Source organism: Bufo gargarizans, chromosome 1 (assembly GCF_014858855.1).
Source record: "Bufo gargarizans isolate SCDJY-AF-19 chromosome 1, ASM1485885v1, whole genome shotgun sequence".
Taxonomy (NCBI): Eukaryota; Metazoa; Chordata; class Amphibia; order Anura; family Bufonidae; genus Bufo; species Bufo gargarizans.
The window spans coordinates 130279978-130301017 of record NC_058080.1 but is presented as its reverse complement, the minus strand read 5'-3'; the positions used below and the strand labels follow the sequence as shown (position 1 = coordinate 130301017).

General features: G+C 43.9%; 1 protein-coding gene across 9 annotated transcripts in view; it reads left to right on the top strand.

Annotated features, from left to right (window-relative positions):
- RBM47 (RNA binding motif protein 47) overlaps nt 1–21040 on the top strand; it is a 147969-nt gene that overhangs the window by 99411 nt on the left and 27518 nt on the right. The window contains exon 1 of one of the 9 annotated variants that reach the window (XM_044298562.1): nt 20614–20734. The exons of 7 other annotated variants lie outside the window; for them this stretch is intronic. The gene's annotated coding sequence lies outside the window, so the exon portion shown is untranslated. Of the gene's footprint in view, nt 1–20613; nt 20756–21040 lie in introns of those variants that run through there. One more of the 9 variants, XM_044298551.1, reaches the window with a different exon arrangement.

Here is a 21040-nt window from a genome sequence, read left to right as displayed (position 1 = left end):
ACCCCTTTAAAAATAAAATCTGGACAACCCCTTTAAACAATAAATTTGGACATTCCTTAATTGGATGCTGGTGTCAGAAGTAGTGAAGGTGAAACAAATCCAGGAAGTAATCTCTGAGAACTCCGAATACCTGTCAGTAATACTTAAAGCGGTTGAACAGTGTCAGCCTATTGACCCCCCCCCCCCCCCCCCCCCCCAATTTGATACTGATGACCTATACTGAGGATAGTTATCAAAATTATGACACTGCCCAACCCCTGTAAAAGCTTAAAATATTGGGGAAATGTATAAATGAAAATTAAATATTATTATAAAATATTGTTGTCCAGTGAATGCCACACTAGTAGCGCATAGATCACCATGTAGTATCCCATCCGTTAAAATGTGGATTAAGAGCAGCGCTACATGACAGCGGGGTACAGAATGGAGTATGCAGCAGAATTTCACCCCCTTTAAAGAAGAACCTGAATCAATAGAAATCAATGCGCTGGTTCCATTTATGCCACCTCGGCAGTGCATGCCCTGGGCAAAAATTACCTAGAGTCTGTGCCAAATGTTAAATAGCCCAAAATCTGTAACTGTATAAGATACTGAAGGGCCACAAGCAAACTACAGATGGATGGCTGATGCTCCAGCTTCTCACACTTGTTCCGAATGACTTTGTGCCGTGCAGCTGAGGAAAGGATGGATCAGACAAGCATTTCTACTGTGTGGAGGGTTAGACTGGTTTCCTAGCTTTACAAATCTGTTAGGCCGCATGCACACGGGCGTTGTGCGGCCGTTCCGTGCATTGGGGATCGCAATTACGGTCCCCAATGCACGGGCAACATCCGTGCAGCGGGTCGGACCCATTCAACTTGAATAGGTCCATGGTCTGTCCGCACTGCAAAAGAATATGACATGTCATATTTAGTTGCAGTGCGGAACAACGGAAAGAAACACCACGGAAGCACTCCATAGTGCTTGCGGTGTTCCGTTCCGTGACTCCGTTCCGCATCTACGGAATTGCAGACCCATTCAAGTGACTGGGTCCGCATCCGCATCCCAACGGCCGTGTGCATGAGGCCTAACATGACGTTTTTGGTGCAAATTTGTTGCAGTTTTGCGCAGATCTCACCCTTGCATTGAAAACGGTAAAATCCGCACAAGGAATTGACGTGCTCCAGATTTCTAATTCCAGATGGCCGATCAGTTTCCACACTGAAAAAAAGCAGAGTGTACACGAGATTTGTGTAATCTCATTCACTTTTCTGGTATTGTCTTCAGTTTGTCTGAATGGACCCTAAGTGCTCCGTGCCCATGCTGCGGGCACCAGCCGTGTGCACTCCATTTGCGATCCGCAAGATACTGCAAAAGATGGCACATGTCCTATCTTTTTGCGATGCAGAGGCATGGACCCAAAAGCCCATGGAAGCGCGTCCATGGGCTTCCGATCTGTGCCACTGTTCTGCAAGAGATAGGGCATGTCCGATCTGTTTCTGTATCTTCGGATCGCCGACCTATTCTAGTCAATGGGTATTGCGGACATCACTGTTTGTGGCCTGTGAGCCCTTATGTTCATATGAATGGACCCTAAAGCTGTGGGGGGTTTTCTGCACGAGAATCTGCACGGAAGTACCACACGTAATCCACAACATGTGCGGGTAGCCTTTGGGTGATGTGTGGCAATTTTGTAAACCAAAGCCAGAAGTGGGTGGGAAAGGAAGGAGAAATATAAAGGAAGGACTTATAGATGGACTTCTGACTGTGGGTCGAATAACTGCATCAGAAGCTGCCACATAAAGCGCGTGTGACACCAGCGATTGATGGAACCGGTCTGATTTGTTATCTCAACCTGATTTCTGAGTAAAAGTAATTGCCCTTTCAATTGATCCCTTCACTGATCAAAGTCTATGATTGAGACAAGCTATGATCCAAACTGTGGTGCAAACACATCTCCTGGAAGGGCTGGCTGCTCAATACAGAAGAAGGAGGAGGAGGTCTCTTTCTCACGAGCGAGATTTCCATCCGGATGCCGTACGTATAGCGGACTGAATTCCCATTCCTTTCGATGGGTCTACGCACACGTTTTTCACGCATCATCTTTGCGTTCAGGAAAGATCGCAGCCTGTTCTATATTGTGCGTTTTATACACAGCTCTGGCTCCATAGATGTGAATGGGACTTGCTGGAAAAACGGAAGGCATCCGCATGCAATGCGTTTTTCACTAATGGTTGCTAGGAGATGTAGAGTGTTCGTCTTCAGTTTTTTTCATGCATGTGAAAAATGCATCAAAAACTGATTGCATCTGCGTGGAAAAAAACGCAAACGCTGAACGAAATGACGTGCAAAACCATCAGTTTTTCCCTGAACAGATCCTGACTCATTCCGTATGGCTTGCCTTTCTAAGTTAATAGAGGGGGGTACACTGTTCTAGACCCTCACGGAGAGCAACGACAGAGAGCATGTCCAGGCGAATTTTCCTACCGATTAGGGTACAGCTACACGGCAAAATTGGGGAATGGATTATTACTGTGGGGGCTTCAATGGGACTGGAGGCCTAAAAGTTTAGGCTTCTTTCGCGCACACAGGGTGCAGCAAAAACGCTTCCGTTACTGATAATATAATCGCCTGCATCCATTGTGAACGGATCCGGTTGTATTATGTCTTCTATAGCCATGACGGATGCGGCATGAACACCATTGAAAGTCAATAGGGGACGGATACGTGTCCGAGAAAACGGATCTGTCCCCATTGACTTACATTGAGGGTCATGCCGGATCCGTTTTGCTCCACATCCCAAAATGAGGACGCAACCAAATGGAACGGAATGCATTTTGGAGCATTCCGTTCCGTTCAATTACGTTTTGTCCCCATTGACAATGAATGGGGACAAAACGGAAGCGTTTTTCTCCGGTATTGAGATCCTCTGCCTGATCTCAATACCAGAAAAGTTGAATGCAAATGTGAAAGTAGCCTATGAGGGCAGTACTTGGCTTGTCCCAGGTGTTGGACTAGCTTGGCCTCTGGCCTGGACTAGCCTCTGACACCTACCCTGGTGAATACTTGGCTAAGCTGTATATTGTATCACAATCTACCCTGCTTAGTTTCCTTTTATTAGTGGTCATTTCTGGCATTAACTGCAGTATAAGTTTGCTGGATAGAAGCTTTGCTCCAGAAACCGGTCATGTAATGCAAGAGTGCACATTCAGCTCCCCTGACAGCTACAAATGACAGTGTTCTCCACAAGTGACTTCAGGGGTCATGAGAAGAAGTTTTGGGTTGTGTCTTGCAATTATTTGTCAGCTGATAGTTCACCTGACACATATTTCCTGGAATACAGAACTGCAGCCAACAGGTCCCATCATGTGTTTCTCTAAAGTGACCCAAACTATTACCGTATATGCCGGCGTATAAGACGACCCCCAACTTTTACACTGAAAATATAGAGTTTGGGATATACTCGCCGTATAAGACTACCCCTTTTTCAACACACAGCAGTACATTACTGCATCCCACCACCATCCCTGGGTACCTCTGCCATCCCTGCATCCCACCACCATCCCTGGGTACCACTGCCATCCCTGCATCCCACCACCATCCCTGGGTACCACTGCCATCCCTGCATCCCACCACCATCCCTAGATACCACCACCATCCCTAGATACCACTGCCATCCCTGCATCCCACCACCATCCCTAGGTACCACCGCCATCCCATGGTATCACCACCATCCCTGCATCCCACCACCTTCCTTGTCCTCCCTCCCTGCCTCCCAGACCCTAAACATGTGCCACCTATACCCTGAACATGTTTTTATGTTATTCTTCATATTCACATTCACATATGCACATCTGCGCAGCACTTAGATACGCCGCACGGAGATCTCGCACATGCGCAGGAGCGAGATGCGAGTGGCCGTGAGGATCTCGTGTATCCACGCTCGCCGCATGAAATCTCGCACATGCGTAGGAGCGAGATGCGAGCAGCCAGGAGGATGGCGGTACAAGGAGCATACAAGGTACAGAGCAGGGGGGGGATATGCCGTGGGTTACATCGCAGCTCTCAGCTGCTGGGGATACAAGGCAATAGCCCGGGCTCTCCCTGTTGATAATTTGGGCGTCCCGGCACTGCAGCGCCCGCCATACCCGGCGTATAAGACGACCCCCGACTTTTGAGAAGATTTTCATGTGTTAAAAAGTAGTCTTATACGCAGGAATATACAGTATATATAGTCTTTACATATACAGGGATGTAGCAGAAGTAGCAGCTGCACCGTGGCCATGGGGGCTTGAGCGCTCAAAAAGCCCTTCTCCCTCCAAGACTCCGAGGGCATAGCAATAGGGGGTAGCAGTAAAATCCAAACCTTAGTGCCTGGGGGAGCCAGAATCTCCTCAGGATAGGTCATCAATATCAGATCGGCAGGCAGGCTAGGACTGGCCCACAGGTGTACAGGGAAATCCCCGGTGGGCCCCTGAGCAAGGTGGGACCCTAGTCTCCCACCCCCTGCACAAGTGGCACATAACACAGTAGACTTACTGCACTACATACATATATTCAATGTACAGCACCTCAACCATCATATGTTCATATAAAAAACCTAAGAAACTCCCCAGTTCATTATTATAGACACGATCAGAGCTGAGATGACTTCTAGGTATAGAGGAAAGCTGCCAGTGTCCGCTTCTCAAAGTCGCTGCAGGGACCCCCATATTCAATCATCTGGTAGCATCTTTCTGCGGTATGAGCAGGTGATATTTGAATGTATCCGTATGGTGGGCCCCCAAAATAAATTTTACTGGTGGGCCCTAGGCACCCCAGTCCTACACTGTCGGCAGGGGTCTGACTCCCAGCACCCACCGTCGTTTGAAGAGAAGGCTGCGTGCCAGCGCCGCTTTCCCTTCATTGTTTATCTGCTCTCCATCGTAACCGCAGCGATGAGTAGGTAGAATTACCACTATGGCGTCCCATTCACTTTTATGGGGCGGCTCAGGAGCCATAGAAGTAAATGGGACGGCTTAGGTGTAATTACACCTGCTAACCGCTGCGGTTGCGACTGCAAAATGTTATCAAAAAGTCACTCACATTCCAGAATGGTATCAATAAAAACGACAGATCGTCCCACAAAAAGTGAGCCCCCCACACAGCTCAGTAGACATAACTATAAAAAAAAAGTGCACACTCCCTTTGTGGGTTCTTTTTTCTCGCTTTCAATTACACTGTATGCCATATTAAGTGGTGGCATTATAAAGCACAACTTGTCCCGCAAAAAACAAGCTCTCATATGGATATGTAAATGGAAAAATAAAAATGTTATGGCTCCAAGAAGACAGGGAAGAAAAATAAAAAACAAAAGTGAAAAAAACTCCAGTATCCTAAGGGTTAAGCCCTGGGTCATTGTTGTAATGGTAATAGATTATTCTGTGCACCAGGACCCATTCACCACTATCCATTCAGTGTAGCAGTGTCAGACCCCCAACTGGTAACACCCAGTTGGACCTTCACTGCAAACTGACAACAATTCATCCATAACTTCTAGCAGGAATAATAAAAGACTGGTACAACATGGAGTCATAAGAATAGATGCTTCAGAATTGCTATTACATGGGGGATACATGTAGTTGTTAGACATGTCAAGAGGGTGACAGGTCCTCGTTTAAGAGGTTGTCTCATAGTGAACTTAGAAGGGAAAGCCACCCCAGGTCCACGTTTGACCACTCATTTGAATGGTTGAATGCTGATTCTCCACGTGACAACAGTTAATCGCTGTGGGTTGCAAAAGCAGGATTCAGTTTTGCCGAATACAACCCGGAAAACACCTGAGAAAATTGTCTCCAGTGGTCGCCTGCGCTGTGTCTTAGGTGGACATATGGATTTCACCGCCATATTAAAACCTGTGCGTACATTACAGACGATTATTGTGGAGGTCAGAGTCAGGCCTAAAGATAGAAATCCTCTTAAGCCTCCGCCATTGTCCTCATTCACATTTACAGTACTATTAATATTCTGCTGCTTCATGGTTTTCGCTCTCTACTTCCCATTCATGTTCCTGTTTTTCCAGTGCCCCGGCTTCATGTCCCCCACCCCCAGCGCTGACGTCCTACTTGTCACCTGGCACTTTCCAGAGCACTGATTCTCTGTTTGTCCAGGGAGCAGGTACACAGAAAGGGCCCATTGTGATCCATGATTTGTGCATACAGCCTAAGTGGTGTAATATAAACAGATGCAATCATCTACAACATTTTCTGTTTCCAGACGGCACTGAAATGGAAAGAGATCTTCACAATATGCCAGCCATTATTAACTGCCATTGGTAGATTTTCATTTTGGCTTCACCTGACACAGGTGCGTTTTGTACTTCTGAGGCTCGGTAACCTAATGTGGCTTCCATATTCTTTGCTTAATGGGGTTTTCTGGGAATAACTACTTTTTATCTAATGCCTGCAGCCTGCCTTCTGAAACAGTAGATTCATACTTACCTGCTCCCCGCCGCTCTGGTCCCTGCAGTGTTTATATCTAGCATTACATGGGCATGGTCACACACTCCACTGCAGCCAATGACTGGCTTCAGAGGTGATGTGCCACTTCCTCCACTCTGGTCCTTCACCCTGCCTCTTCTGTGTCCATGTGTTTACATCCAGCACTGCATGGGCATAGTCACATGCTCTGCTGCAGCCAATGTTTACTGGCTTCAGCAGTGATATGCCACTTGTGGCCAGTTATTGGCTGCAGCGTAACATGTGACCATGCCCATGCAGCACCCCAGCTTCCCTTTAAAGGGATTTTCCAGGAGTTTAATGTTGATGACCTATCCCAAGCACAGCGTCAAGCAATGTATAGTGGCTGTGCGAGGTATAACAGCTCAGCCCCATTCACTTGAATGTGACTGAGTTGCGCCTAGTCCATGTGACCGATGAACTTGATGTCACTGGCCTCAGCTCTCACAGAAGCACTTCTTCTGCAAACAGCTTATGAGCGGATATGCCAGGAGCCGGACCCCCACCAATCAGATATTGATGACCTATCCTGAGAATAGGCTATCAATATTAAACTCCCGGCAAACCCTTTAAATGTGACCCAATCAAGACTTCAAACTAAATAACTGTTCATTGGTTGAAAATTAACAACGAGCGATTGTTTTAGCCAAATAATGTCGGACTATTATCGTCTGAAAATGAATCGGCCAACTTAAATGTTTTTGTCCGATGTTCAAACTAAAGATATTTTGTTCAAAGAAAGATTGTTTGTAGGTGAAAAACCTTTATTTGAAAGAACGTTCCCAGAAAGATCTTTCGTCCATAGACCGGTTTCATTAAACATGTAGGGCAAAACTGAACCACTGAAACGGCTTAGGCTACTTTCGCACTTGCGTTCAGAGCGGATCCGTCTGAGACGGATCCGCTCATATAATGCAGACGGTGGCTCCGTTCAGTACGGATCCGTCTGCATTATAAGGTTAAAAAATTTCTAAGTGTGAAAGTAGCCTCAGACGGATCCGTCCAGACTTTCAATGTAAAGTCAATGGGGGACGGATCCGTTTGAAAATTGAGCCATAGTGTGTCATATTCAAACGGATCCGTCCCCATTGACTTACATTGTAAGTCTGGACGGATCCGCACGGCCAGGCGGCCTCCCGAACGCTGCAAGCAGCGTTCAGGTGTCCGCCTGCGGAGCGGAGGCTGAAAGCTGCCAGACTGATGCATTCTGAGCGGATCCGCGTCCACTCAGAATGCATTAGGGCTGGACGGATGCGTTCGGGTCTGCTTGTGAGAGCCTTCAAACGGAGCTCACAAGCGGACACCCGAACGCTAGTGTGACAGTAGCCTTAGGGTGAAAATGTGTATGACTGTGCCACGTTCACCAGATGTTTGTTCAACTGCTGTTCAACTATCAACCAAATTCTATCTAATCTGTCCGGCCACCATTAGACTGAGGCTCCTAGAAAAAGGATTCTGAGGAACCGCCATCTATATAGAGCCTTAATGGTCACCATTAGGGCTCATTCAGGTGACCATATGAATGGGTCCGCATCCGTTCAGCAATTTTGCGGAGCGGTTGCGGACCTTTTCATTTCAATGGGGACACAAAAGATATGGACAGCACATTGTGTGCTGACCGCATCTGAAGTTCCGTTCCACGGTTTTAAAAGATAGAGCATGTCCTATTCTTTTCCGCAAATTGCAGAACGCACACGGTCCGGTATCCATGTTTTGCAGAACCACAATTTGCAGACAGCAAAGCAGTACGGCCATCTGAATGAGCCCTTGGACTGAGGATCCTAGAAAAAGAATTCTGAGGACCCTCCATCTATGCAGAGCATGTGTACTTTCAGATACATTATGAACTTTGCAGCCATCATCATGCACAGGACAGTAAGATCTAACAGATTATTTGTGAACCAACCCATAAAAAATAGACCCAAGTGGCAGGTGATTGGCCACAAAATCGGCCCCAAATGTAGATTTCTTCTGCTGGACCTTTTGGGCCTATTACTGTGTCAGTGCCACAGGCAGCACTTGGAAAGCCAATCTCCAGCAGTCTTTATGGAACTAAAGCCGAGTACAGCACTTGGTTAGTTGCAGCAGTCCCAGCATAGGGAATGAATAGACAGGCAAAGCGCATGCACTCAGCCTGCGGCTCCATCAGGACGCAAACATGATGGGATTGGTGGATTACCAGCAGTTGGACTCCCACCAATCAGTTGTCCCCATCCTACAGCTAGAAGATAACTTGGCACAATCCCCTTTAAGGGAATGGCTGTTAAATACATTATTGCTATGTGTTATTTTGACATGAAGTATATGACATAACTAGTAGTTAGTAACCAAATAGTCATAAAATGAGTAGAACACAAAACTAATGTAATCCAGCCACATAGATTACTGTGAAGAATAAAAGAAGCTACACTGAGGTCTGGTCTGCTCTACAGCTATGCAATCTCCACTTGCTCACTACATACAGTAATTCCCTCCGTCACTTTCCAGTAAATCATATTATACGGTGACGAGTTAGTGGTCACACTGAGGAAACAGATTCGTCAATTGCACAAGTTCTTTCTTCCAGTTAGGCCTCATGCACATGGCCGTTGTTCTGGTCCGCATCCGAGCCACAGTTTTTGCGCCTCGGGTGTGGACCCATTCACTTTAATAGGGCCGCAAAAGATGCTGACGTGTGCTGTCCGCATCCGTTGCTCCGTTCCGTGGCCACGTTAAAAAAATATAACATGTCCTATTCTTGTCCGTTGCGGACAAGAATAGGCATTTCTACAATGGGCCGCCTGTTCCGTTCCGCAAATTGCGGAAGGCACACGGGAGGCTTCCGTGTTTTGCGGATCCGCAATTTGCGGACCGCAAAAAAACGGAACGGTCGTGTGCATGAGGCCCTATCCTGTGATGTCGGTGATGACAGTGTTGCTCATGTCACTCACCTATGTTTATAAAGAACATGCTTAGAAAGCTCTGGCTAAGGGCATGTTCACATCCGCGTTGGAGGCTCCATTTGGGGCTTCTGTAGCAGAATCCGTGAAAAAGGCAAAAAACAGAACAAAAAAAACTGTATCTTGAAGGAAAATTGAACAGACCCTATTTTGGTAAATTGAGTCTTTTCAGCTCCTTCCATTCAGTTAAGTGAGGAATCCGACACCTACTTTATTTTCGTTGTTCTGCTTCTCTACCTGAGCAAAGCAATGGAAAGTGATAATGCTGGTTTGAACCCAGCCTAACCTGCTTCTAGAATAGATGTTCCTCCACTGCTTACACCGTCCTGTTTTCAAGTTATACAGTAGCTGTGACAGGAATTTGGTTTGTAAGACATCCTGCCAACTAGATGGGGTGTATGCCAGCCATGCCCATTAAGCCTCTAGTATCAGTGCTGCATCCAAGCTAATATATGGCATAGGAATATGCTGACGATGGATAAGCAGATATATACAGTAGATACATAAAGAAAAGCTGGCAGCACTCCCTTCAATAGTAACCCAGGGTGCCTGCGGTGGTCCCTCGACTCAGGACGGAAGACAATGAAGAAAATCCGCAGCACTCCTTGAAGAATAAATACAGTAGATAGATATGATAGATAGTAATGGGGTCCTCCAGGAATTTTTTAACATGGCCAGATACAGTGCTGTCCATAATTATTCATACCCCTGGCAAATTTTGACTTAAAGTTACTTTTATTCAACCAGCAAGTAATTTTTGACGGGAAATGAGATAGGTGTCTCCCAAAAGATAATAAGACGATGCACAAGAGGCATTATTGTGGAAAAAAAACATTTCTCAGCTTTCATTTACATTGGAGCAAAAAGTGTCCAGTCCAAAATTATTCATACCCTTCTCAATAATCAATAGAAAAGGCTTTATTAGCTATTACAGCAATCAAACGCTTCCTATAATTACAGACCAGCTTTTTGCAGGTCTCCACAGGTATTTTTGCCCATTCATCTTTAGCAATGAGCTCCAAATCTTTCAGGTTGGAGGGTCTTCTTGCCATCACCCTGATCTTTAGCTCCCTCCACAGATTCTCAATTGCATTTAAGTCTGGACTCTGGCTGGGCCACTCCAAAACGTTAATGTTGTTGTCTGCTAACCATTTCTTCACCACTTTTGCTGTGTGTTTTGGGTCATTGTCATGCTAAAAAGTCCACTGGTGCCCAAGGCCAAGTTTCTCTGCAGACTGCCTGATGTTGTCGTTGAGAATCCTCATGTATTGCTCTTTTTTCATGGTGCCGTTTACTGTGATTAGGTTCCCTGGTCCATTGGCTGAAAAACACCCCCAAAGCATTAGGTTCCCACCACCATGTTTGACAGTGGGGATGGTGTTTTTTGGGTTTAAGGCTTCTCCTTTTTTATGCCAAATGAAGGAAACATCATTGTGACTAAACAATAACATTTTGGTTTCATCTGACCATAACACAGAAGACCAGAAGTCTTCTTTTTTGTCCAGATGAGCTTTTGCAAAGGCCAAGCGAGCTTTTGTGTGCCTTATCTGGAGAAGTGGCGACCTACTTGGTCTACATTGTGCAGTGTCCGTTGGATTGTCTGCCTTGAGACATTGCCACCAGCAGAGCCCAGATTCACCAGGATGGCCTTGGTGGTGATGCTTGGATTCTTTTTCACCTCTCTAACTATCCTCCTAGCCAGCACTGGTGTCACTTTTGGCTTCCAACCACGTCCTCTGAGATTTTAAACAGTGCGGAACATCTTGTATTTGTGGCTTAAATGTAAATAAAAGCTGAGAAATGTTTTTTTTTCCCCCACAATAATGCCTCTTGTACATCGTCTTATTATCTTTTGGGAGACACCTATGTCATTTCCCGTCAAAAAATTACTTGCTGGTTGAATAAAAGTAACTTTAAGTCAAAATTTGCCAGGGGTATGAATAATTATGGGCAGCACTGTAGATAGATATGTTAAATGGATGGATGGAAACCATTAAAGGAAGTCTGTCACGTAAAGTTCACTAATATAACTACCAGCAATGGCCATCAGAATGTTGTAAAAGCATCATAACCAAACCTGCTGTGCTGCCATATCTAGTACTGGCACATGTATTACTTCCCCTATTCAGTGTTGAGATTTATAAGCTTTTTAATTGTTGTGTCCTCAGTGACCCTTCTATTAGATATAGATTAACATAAAAACGACTTAAAAGAAGATTGATGGCAGAAAATGACTACAGTAATTATAGATTAGTCCTGTACTGTTAAGAACTCCAGCAGTTATGTCTCCCTGTATTTGGTATAGGTATGTATCAATTTAGAGTCCCCCAAAATTGTATACTGTATACATTACTCAGGTTATACCATTGCCTAGGCAAGAGTAAGTAAAATGTGTTGTAGATAATATTAATGAATGTAGATGACAGAGGTCAGATGTTCTGAGACTTAGGTCAGGAGGCCTTTGTGAATATGAATTATTGACTTGCTCCATAGAAATGATCAATAATTATGACTAAGTAAATTAATGCTAATATGTTTTCCCTTGAAGACTGAAATAGCATTCACGTGTAGCTCCCATTTAATAAAGTCCGATGTCCTCTCCACCCTTGTAGAGGAATCAGGAAGTTAGTTTATACTTAAGGTAATTAAAGTCATTGACTTGAGGGACTCAACGCAGATGGAACTATGTTTTTGTCCTTATATTGTTCTTTGATACATTTTTTTTTATTATAACATGGCTCCATATTACGTGGGTATTCTCTTAGTTATAGGGCATTGCTTCAGAGCGAGTGCACCTCTGTCACAAAGGCACCAAACAGTACCTAGAAGCATGCCAATGGCTCTGTAATACTAGCCGATAGGGAATCCTTGTGCTGCCATATTGCTTCTTATCACAACACTGTACTGCATGCGTGAGCCCTTACCTTACTACAGAATACGTAACTTTTCTAATTCTACATCTACGGTATATTGTCTCTGAGCATTCCCACTGATTTATGTGTGCCTCATAGTGTGTTTCTTCTAAACATCTATAAACTGTAGTTGCCCCTTCTCACCATTGAATTACAATATTTGTACCAAACCACAAGGCCATAGGCCAGCCATAATTATGGGAAAGTACCTTACAGTTGGGTGAATCTAACCATGAAACGAATATTTCAATGTGTCCTAGGGCTAGTTCTGCTAAACCATCCATGCGATTTGATTGCATGTTGATGATGCCTCTCTTCACTGACGGGGTCACCTGGAGAGTAGTTCTCTGCACGCTGTCCATTTCCTACAAGGTGTGACAATTTTAAGCACATTATGCATCTTATTTGAAGGCTCTTCTTCATGAAAAATAGAGAATTATTAATTGGAATTATCCATAGAATCCAACCAAACCTTGGAGAATATTTAACAATGCAATTGCACCCCCTGGGGAGTGTATGGATGATGGTAGTGGTACTTGTGGCTCTGAAGGTGATGGTAGTACTCACAGATCATGGTGGCAATCTCCACTCCTGCACTACCTAGGGCCGTGCAGTGATTGGAGGATGCACCCTTTCGTCCCTTGGGGCACACCATGGTAGTAGGGCGCCTGCCTGATTTTGATTGGGGTGCCATTGATGTTGGATATTTTGCTGGGTGCAAGGCAGGACCAGTAAACGACGGAGATCAGGCCCCTTGTTTGCAATTAATAAAGTCTCTCTTTACTAAGCTAATGATAGGGGTTGTAGTACAAATGGCAGCTAAACTCAGAGTTCCACAGTATGCCACAGTGTAATTTTCTCTCAGTAGCAGCGTGTGGACAGTAACAATGATGGTGGTTATAGTAATCCCCCTCTCTCTAAAGACACTTTGCAGTCTTTTAGCAGAACCACAGGCATGCGATAAGGTTACCGTTAAGTCCTGCGGGGTGCAGAGCTAAAATACCATTGGCCAATCCATCTCAAAGCACAGCAAATGCCATAAAAGAGCACAAGACCTTGCTGCCTGAGTCCCATGCACAACCTTGTGAGTTTTAGACCTTCTCAGATGTCTGGTCTCCCTTTTAATCAGTTTTAGCCTCTGAGACTAGGGTTTTTGGAAATTGGACCTAGTTGTGCAGAAGATCTGTCACACACACACGAACTAGTCAGAGGGCAGACTTAGTTAATCTCCTGACAACCTAAAACAATTTGGCAAGTTGATAACCGTATGTTGTCCATAGAATATGATTAAGTGCATGTACATTGCAACATTTAATTCAAGAAACATCGCATTAATTCAATGGTAATTAACCCTTAGCAGTAGTCCTTCTGGGGTACTGCACTCTTGCCACTCAATCCAACATCTACTGTATAACATTTCTATTAAGTGTCAGAAAGATAAGGAGTGGCTTAAAATCATGTTTTTAATGCTAAACACATTATTAAAGTTTTTTTTATATCTTCCATATCACTATCTATATTTAAAAATTTTTTACAATCCTGCAGTTTTCGCACTGACCACTGTGCCTGAGATATGTTAAGACGTTCTGTCTTTTTAGCACAGCTATATGGGCCATATACACAATGGGCAGGAGGGGACCCCATTGACTAATATGGGACAATTTTCTAGGCATACTCTGTAACCTGTGCAGAGGTCAGGAGGGAGCTGATAAGCTGTAATATCACCTTTTGTGAATGGCGGATCCTGTGATATCTATATAGAGGTGTTACTTGTCAATGTAATCCTGCCTGTTGTGATATTGATAATAGCTACTGAAAAGTTACCTGTACAGAACAGGAACTCTTGACCTATTATTAGACCTAGTGGCCATGCAAAAATTGCAAGATTATATAATTTAAAAAAAATATAGATAGTGACATGGGAAATTACACAAAAATTCTAAAAATATATGTTGAATACAAAAACGTGATTTGAACAATAGGTGATTTTATGATGGCACATTACCTTTAAGTAGAAGACTTTGCAACTAATTTGCAAATGAACTCTGTCACTTCACACCTGTAGTAGCAAGATTGTTGTTCTGTATTCCAAAATGGGCAGCACCACTTGTTAAATATAGTGAGTATAGTGCATGCAGTAGCGTACCTTCCATGGAGGCAGTCCACTCATCTGCTATGGGGGCCTTTCCTTCCGTTCCTGATAGGAATACACTGAATTCTAATGCAGCCATCGCTAGGGGTAGTTCAGGGAAAATCGTTTTAGTTTTTTTTACAGCTTCCGTTGCAGTCAATGGTAACTGAATAAATTACTATGCACTGAGCTCCACATAGTGGCAGTTTCAGTTAGTTTTGTATGAGGGAAACCACAGACACAGCGCTATATGGGTGACATTTAGCGTTGATCGAGCACCAAAGTGCTCGGGCCCAACACCTCGGGATGCTCGGGTGCTCTACCGAGCACATTGGAAGTCAATCGGAGAACCCGAGCATTAAACCAGGCACCCCCTGCTTTGAAGAGGTGAGGGTGTATGGTTCATAGGAAAAGGTCAGAAATTTATAGAAACACCACCGAAATGGTTCAGGAACAGCATGGGGAGGATGTATGGATGCATTTTGGACTCCCAGGTCGCTGCTGGGAACGATATTGTCCGAGTAGTACGCCACTTTTACAGACTGACAATAATACGCCCAAAACTGAAGATAAAATTTATTTTAGCGAAAAAATTGTTAGGAAACATTCTTTCCTGTATATTTATGTGTACAAAAAGTGCAAGTGTTGCCAAAAATTACAAGCAAGAGGCACTCAGATACAACTTGTATATCACATAAAGGAGGGCCTCATTCACATTGTGGTACAATTGTTCAGGTAGTGGGACTCCTACACTCATAAAGCCTATGCACTACGTGAAAGAGCTGCCAAAAATGACAAGGAACAGGCACTCCAATACACCCTTTGTTACACATAAAGAAGGGCATCATAAACAGCCTTGAAAAATTATGATTGATGGTCTGCTGGTGACCCTCAAAAACATTTGGTACAACGGCCTGCTGATCTGACCATCTAATACATTACGGGCGAAGGCCTGTTGCTGAGCTGACCCTCTAAAACATTATGGGCGAGGGCCTGCTGCTGAGCTGACCATTAAAAAAATTATGGGAGAGTGCCTGCTGCTTAGTTGACCATTGAAAAATTATGGTTGAGGGCCTGCTGCTGAGCTGACCCTCTAAAAGATTGTAGGTGAGGGCCTGCAGGTGAGCTAACCCTGTAAAAGATTGTAGGTGAGGCCCTGAAGGTGAGCTGACCCTGTAAAACATTATATGTGAGGACCTGCAGGTAAGCTGACCCTGTAAACATTATATGCGAGGGCCTGCAGGTAAGCTGACCCTGTAAAACATTATATGCAAGAGCCTGCAGGTGAGCTGACCCTGTAATAGATTGTAGGTGAGGGCCTGCAGGTGATCTGACCCTGTAAAACATTATATGTGAAGGCCTGCAGGTGAGCTTACCCTGTAAAAGATTGTACGTGAGGGCCTGCAGGTGAGCTGACCCTGTAAAACATTATATGTGAGGGACTGCAGGTTAGCTGACCCTGTAAAACATTATATGTGAGGGCTTGCAGGTGAGCTGACCCTCTAAAAGATTGTAGGTGAGGGCTTGCTGGTGAGCTGACCCTCTAAAAAATTATATGCGAGGGCCTGCAGGTGAGCTGACCCTGTAAAAGATTGTAGGTGAGAGCCTGCTGGTGAGCTAACCCTGTAAAACATTATATGCGAGGGCCTAAAGGTGAGCTGACCCTGTAAAACATTATATGCGAGGGCCTAAAGGTGAGCTAACCCTGTAAAACATTATATGCGACAAATAAGCATGTTGATATGATGGAAGAGGAGGAGGAGAAAAGGAAGATTCAACCATGTAACCAGTAATCTGTGTTGTCTAAAATGCAGATCCCTCCCCCTCTGTACTGATGTCCTCGCCTAGCTTGCCACCTTCCCAGGTTGGGTCAGTGACTTCATTTGTCCAGCACCTCCTCTTCCACTTCCTCACTTGTTGACCTAACAACAACCTCAGTGATTGACAACTATGTCTCATCCTCTTCATTAACCTCTTGAGACAGTAATTGCCGTTGACTTATTGGCAACTGTGTCTCATCATTATTCACCTCATTAAACATTAATTGCCGTTCCCCACTGTCATCTTCTTGTGACTGTGGATGCTCAAGAGTTTGGTAATCAGGGCACAAGATATGTTGCTTTTAAAGCGTGCTTGGCGAGAGGGCCAAATCAAGGAATGGCTATGAAAAGAGGTCCTCGGAATAATCCGAGTGTGGGATCACTTGTTTGCCCAGACTCTCCATGGTGGGAGGAAGGAGGATAAGGGTAATGATTGTGTTGAGCAGACTCTTGGCTATTGAGACTGGACTTGGTGGAAGACAGGGTGGTGCTTAACCTACTTGAAGCATTATCTGCTGCAATCCAACCGACCACCTGCTCACACTGGTCTGACTTCAAGAGTGGTGTCCTGCACCGCCCTGCAAACTGGGACATCGTGGATGATTGTTTTTCTTGTGCTCTGGCAGCAGGCACAGTTTTAACTCGCCCAGGGCCACAGCCTCTGCGTGCACCATCAGCATCACGGCCACTTCCCCGTCCCTTACTGCTCGCCTTCTTCATATTAAATGCTATATATGTTTGAAAGTCTGTCACACGTACAGTAGCGTAGGATTTGGAAGTGTATGCGCAAACAAATTTAAAAAGGTATTTGGGATGTGGAAACGTCACACAGGAGATATCCCGCAGATAATGTCAATGCTGTCACCAGCGGCTAATAAAAAATTACAGGGAATGTCACAGGTATTTGGGATGAAGAAACGTTATACAGGAGAGGTACCACCGGTAATTTCACTGTCCGCAGCGTCTACGGAAAAAGTACACTGTATGTCACAGATAAAAAATTTAAGCGCACACATTACACTGCAGATGTTGCACTGGTAATGTCATTGTCATAAGCGGACACCGTCTACGGAAAAAGTACACTGGATGTCACAGATATTTTTGGGATGCGCACACTTTACACTGGAGATGTAGCGCAGCTAATGCCACTGTCTGCAGTGGCCTAACTATTGTACGCTATTTAGCGCAGGATATAGATATTGATATTGGATATAGATAGATATTGCTGCCACACACAATAGTCCTTAAAAGGACTTTTGGGTCTGTAAAGTTTTAGCAATTTAGCGCAGGTTACGCTAAAAATATATATTGCTGCTGCCAGACACAATAATAGTCCTTGAAAGGACTTTTGGGTCTCTGAAAAGTTTTTCTTATAAATATATTCCTATATCACTCCCTACACTGTCTGTCTCTATATAGCACCCGATGACGCGTTCCAGCCAGCCAATCACTGTAATGTCAGTAACCAACATGGCTACGGCATTACAGTGAGGGCAGCACTCACCTGCACATTTGTTGGCTGCGTAGGAGCCAAGAAACGTGCGGGGAGGAGATTCGAGCATTGCGCTCGAGCACATGTGGTATTCGGCCGAATACCGCCATGTGCCAAGCATCGAGATGCTCAAGCCGAACTGCTGTTCGGACGAGAATGCTCGATACAACACTAGTGAAATTAAACAATGTATTTGTGTTAGTTTTATGGTGGTGCTCAGAATGAGTGCCATATTTATGAAGCACCTATTCCACTTTTAATGACACAGAAGTCCGGTAAAGTGGGTGAGACTGAGCACAACTTTTAATTAAAAAATAAAATCCTGCAGGTAATAATATAAAAGTTCAACAGAAATCTCGCTTGGGGGTGATTTATATTATGATTTCCTATGGGGCCCTATGTGATCTGTGTATGCCCCTGGACGCATGCTATATAGGAATTGGTAACTGTTCAGCAGTGCTCCAATATTAATAAAATTTATTATTTTATTATTAAGTATTGTAACATGCCTTTTTTCTGGAATGTAGTGTATAGTATTACTATGAAATATATACAGTACTTGAAAAGCAATTAAAGTGATGCTTATTGAAACTGAAAAACTTTTCTAATAGTTTTTTTTTCCAGATTTTATTGTTTGTACCTTTTTTTTTTTTTTGTACCATAGATATCACTTATAGTTATTATTTTGTGCAGATATTTGAATCGGCGGTGAGTCATAGGGCCATGCCTTCTACATGAGATGCAACAATCAACTAAAAAGTACAGTAATAAACTGTATAACAATCCTTGCCATCTGTCTGGCTTTCCTGCTGTCATCCATGTTTATTTATGTGTGCTCTCAGTGGGGCGCCCACCTATTAATCATTGGGCAGATCACACCCTATCCCTGTCTCGCCCTGGATGGTTGCTGTGCCCGCTGAAGTGACACATTGTAGGTTCTCAGGGACAGTTTCAGTTGGAGCTCCTTTATGTTGTATCTCGTAGAGTCTTGTATAGCTGTGGTGTTTACTTTGCTTAAGTGCGTCCATAGACCTCTTGGTTGTTATGTGCCAATTAGCGTTTACTATGGAAGAACCTTTCCAGCAAAAGTAGTGATCTGGTCAGATACGACATGTACAGATAGTGTGTGAGTGCTCCCTTAATGAAGACTGGGAGTATATAGCACAAGTGTACAGCACACATGTTAATACAGCATACAGAAAAAAATGTCCTAAGAGCTAGTTAGATGATTATGTACAATGATATGTTGCTGAGTAAGATTTATGAATGAATTATTCTATTCAAAGAATAAGGTCATGCAAGCATTCAACAGCTGATATAGGTTAGGCCAGGTTCACACCCACAGTGTAAGTTGTAGTCCGTCACAGATTCCAGCAAAAAAATAAAAAAACAAATGAAATGCAGTATTTTCTCTGTCAAAATGGAAGTATTCATGCTGGAATCCAGGTGGACCCCTTAATAGTGAATAGGACCCATTGGGCGCCAGTGGTGTCCAGCATATGCCATATCCGGCAATTATGGTATTCTCTTCCTCTGATATGAACCTAGCCTTAGGAAGTTATTATACTGATAATTATCGGTGTGAACAAAGAAGTTCTGTAGAAATTGTGACATTTCTACAATGAAGGAGGCCATATACATAAGATTAGTATTGGCCAAAATGTGGCTGATTATATGTCTGATCGCTCGTTTGAAGGATCTGCCCATCAAGATGTCAGAGTAAATTAAGCAGATAAGGGAGATTAAAAAATGTAACCCAACAGAATGAGTTTTTCCAGCCATTACTAGCTGATCATGCCTTAGACGAGTGGTATGGCCAATTAGAATGGAACCTGAGTAATCACATTTTTGGCAGTCAGGAGTCTGCCGTTGGGCATTGGAAACCACTGCTGGAGTACAATTTTTAAAAGATGGACATCTAAAATGGTGAAAATAGGGCTTTTATGTGTCTGGCCAGCTTCAGAGCTATGAAGTGAAACATGAGGAAATGACATCAATGATAGTAGCACAGCTAGATAATGTATATAAGTTAACAAGTGCCTTCCAACTAACTCATTTGGCTGTGTACGTTCTTGTCTTCTCATAGCATACATCTTGCCTGCTGTAAACCAGCTGGCTGACTAAATTAATGTGAAATACGTTTCTGGGGCACCTGTTACTAGGACAGTCCTCTTTAGAGTAGACCTTTTGTGTATGCCCATCAGTCATCCATTATAAAGTCCTCTTGGTGTCTCTCAAAAACCAAAACAGCTCATGTCTTCTGTCTTCAATGTCCATCCTCTTAGAGCAAAGGCTGATCACATACTAGATTATGAGGTTATGGTTATATGGCTGGTATGGTTGTATTTATCTCAACTTTTCTAAAAATCTGAAGATGAACAAGTCCTACGTGTCAATATGACATTGAAGTGAGGGTTCATAGACGGCTCTTTGCTCCATGAGGCTCATGTGCAGATCTTGGGTTTGTGTCCAGTATCTTAGATCTGTGCTGCCAACTCATTGGCTGCTTTATCTTATCTGCTAGGTTACACTGTTTGCACAACGCCTTGTGCTAGGGTAAAGTTGTTTGTACTTAAATCACTTCCCTGCTGATAGTAGTTATACCTTGAAAGGGTATATTTATACAAAATTCCGAGCTCTTTGGGAAATTTTATGGTTGGGTCTCAATATATTTTTTTTGTTATGACAAAAATAACCAAAGAAAATGAATGTGAGCTGTACGTTCATTGTGAAGGTGCTTTCAAGCTGTCCAGCATCTGGGAGATGTAAGTTACGCCCTTCTCCTAGTCAACCACACCTACCTCAACTCAATTCAGGTGCCCTTAGCAAATACCTTCCAAGGAATGTAAATGGCCCTTTGCTGCTGACCAATAAACATAGGCATGAGCTAAAAATCCTGTGACTGAGAGTGACTCCTCCAGCAGAGGCGTTCTGTGCTACTGACCTGTCAGCAAGGCTTGAGAGGTATGGAAAAGCTTGTATACTGTAAGTTTGGTTATATTCTTTTAAACTACATTTGATATGGAATAGAATGGGAATATGTGCAATGTCATAGTCGCCAGTTCTATCATGGCTGAAATTGGCTGTTACCCAGTTGAAGGTTGACTGTCAATAATAAATCTGTATTCCTTATGTAGTTTTATGGAGATTTAATGACATGTTATGCAAGACGCATAGATTTTTCTTTGGAAATTTGGACTCAGATCATTTGTACCATAGCGTTCGATAAGAATCCTGAGTCTGGTGACTACCTGCTAAGCTTATGTGACC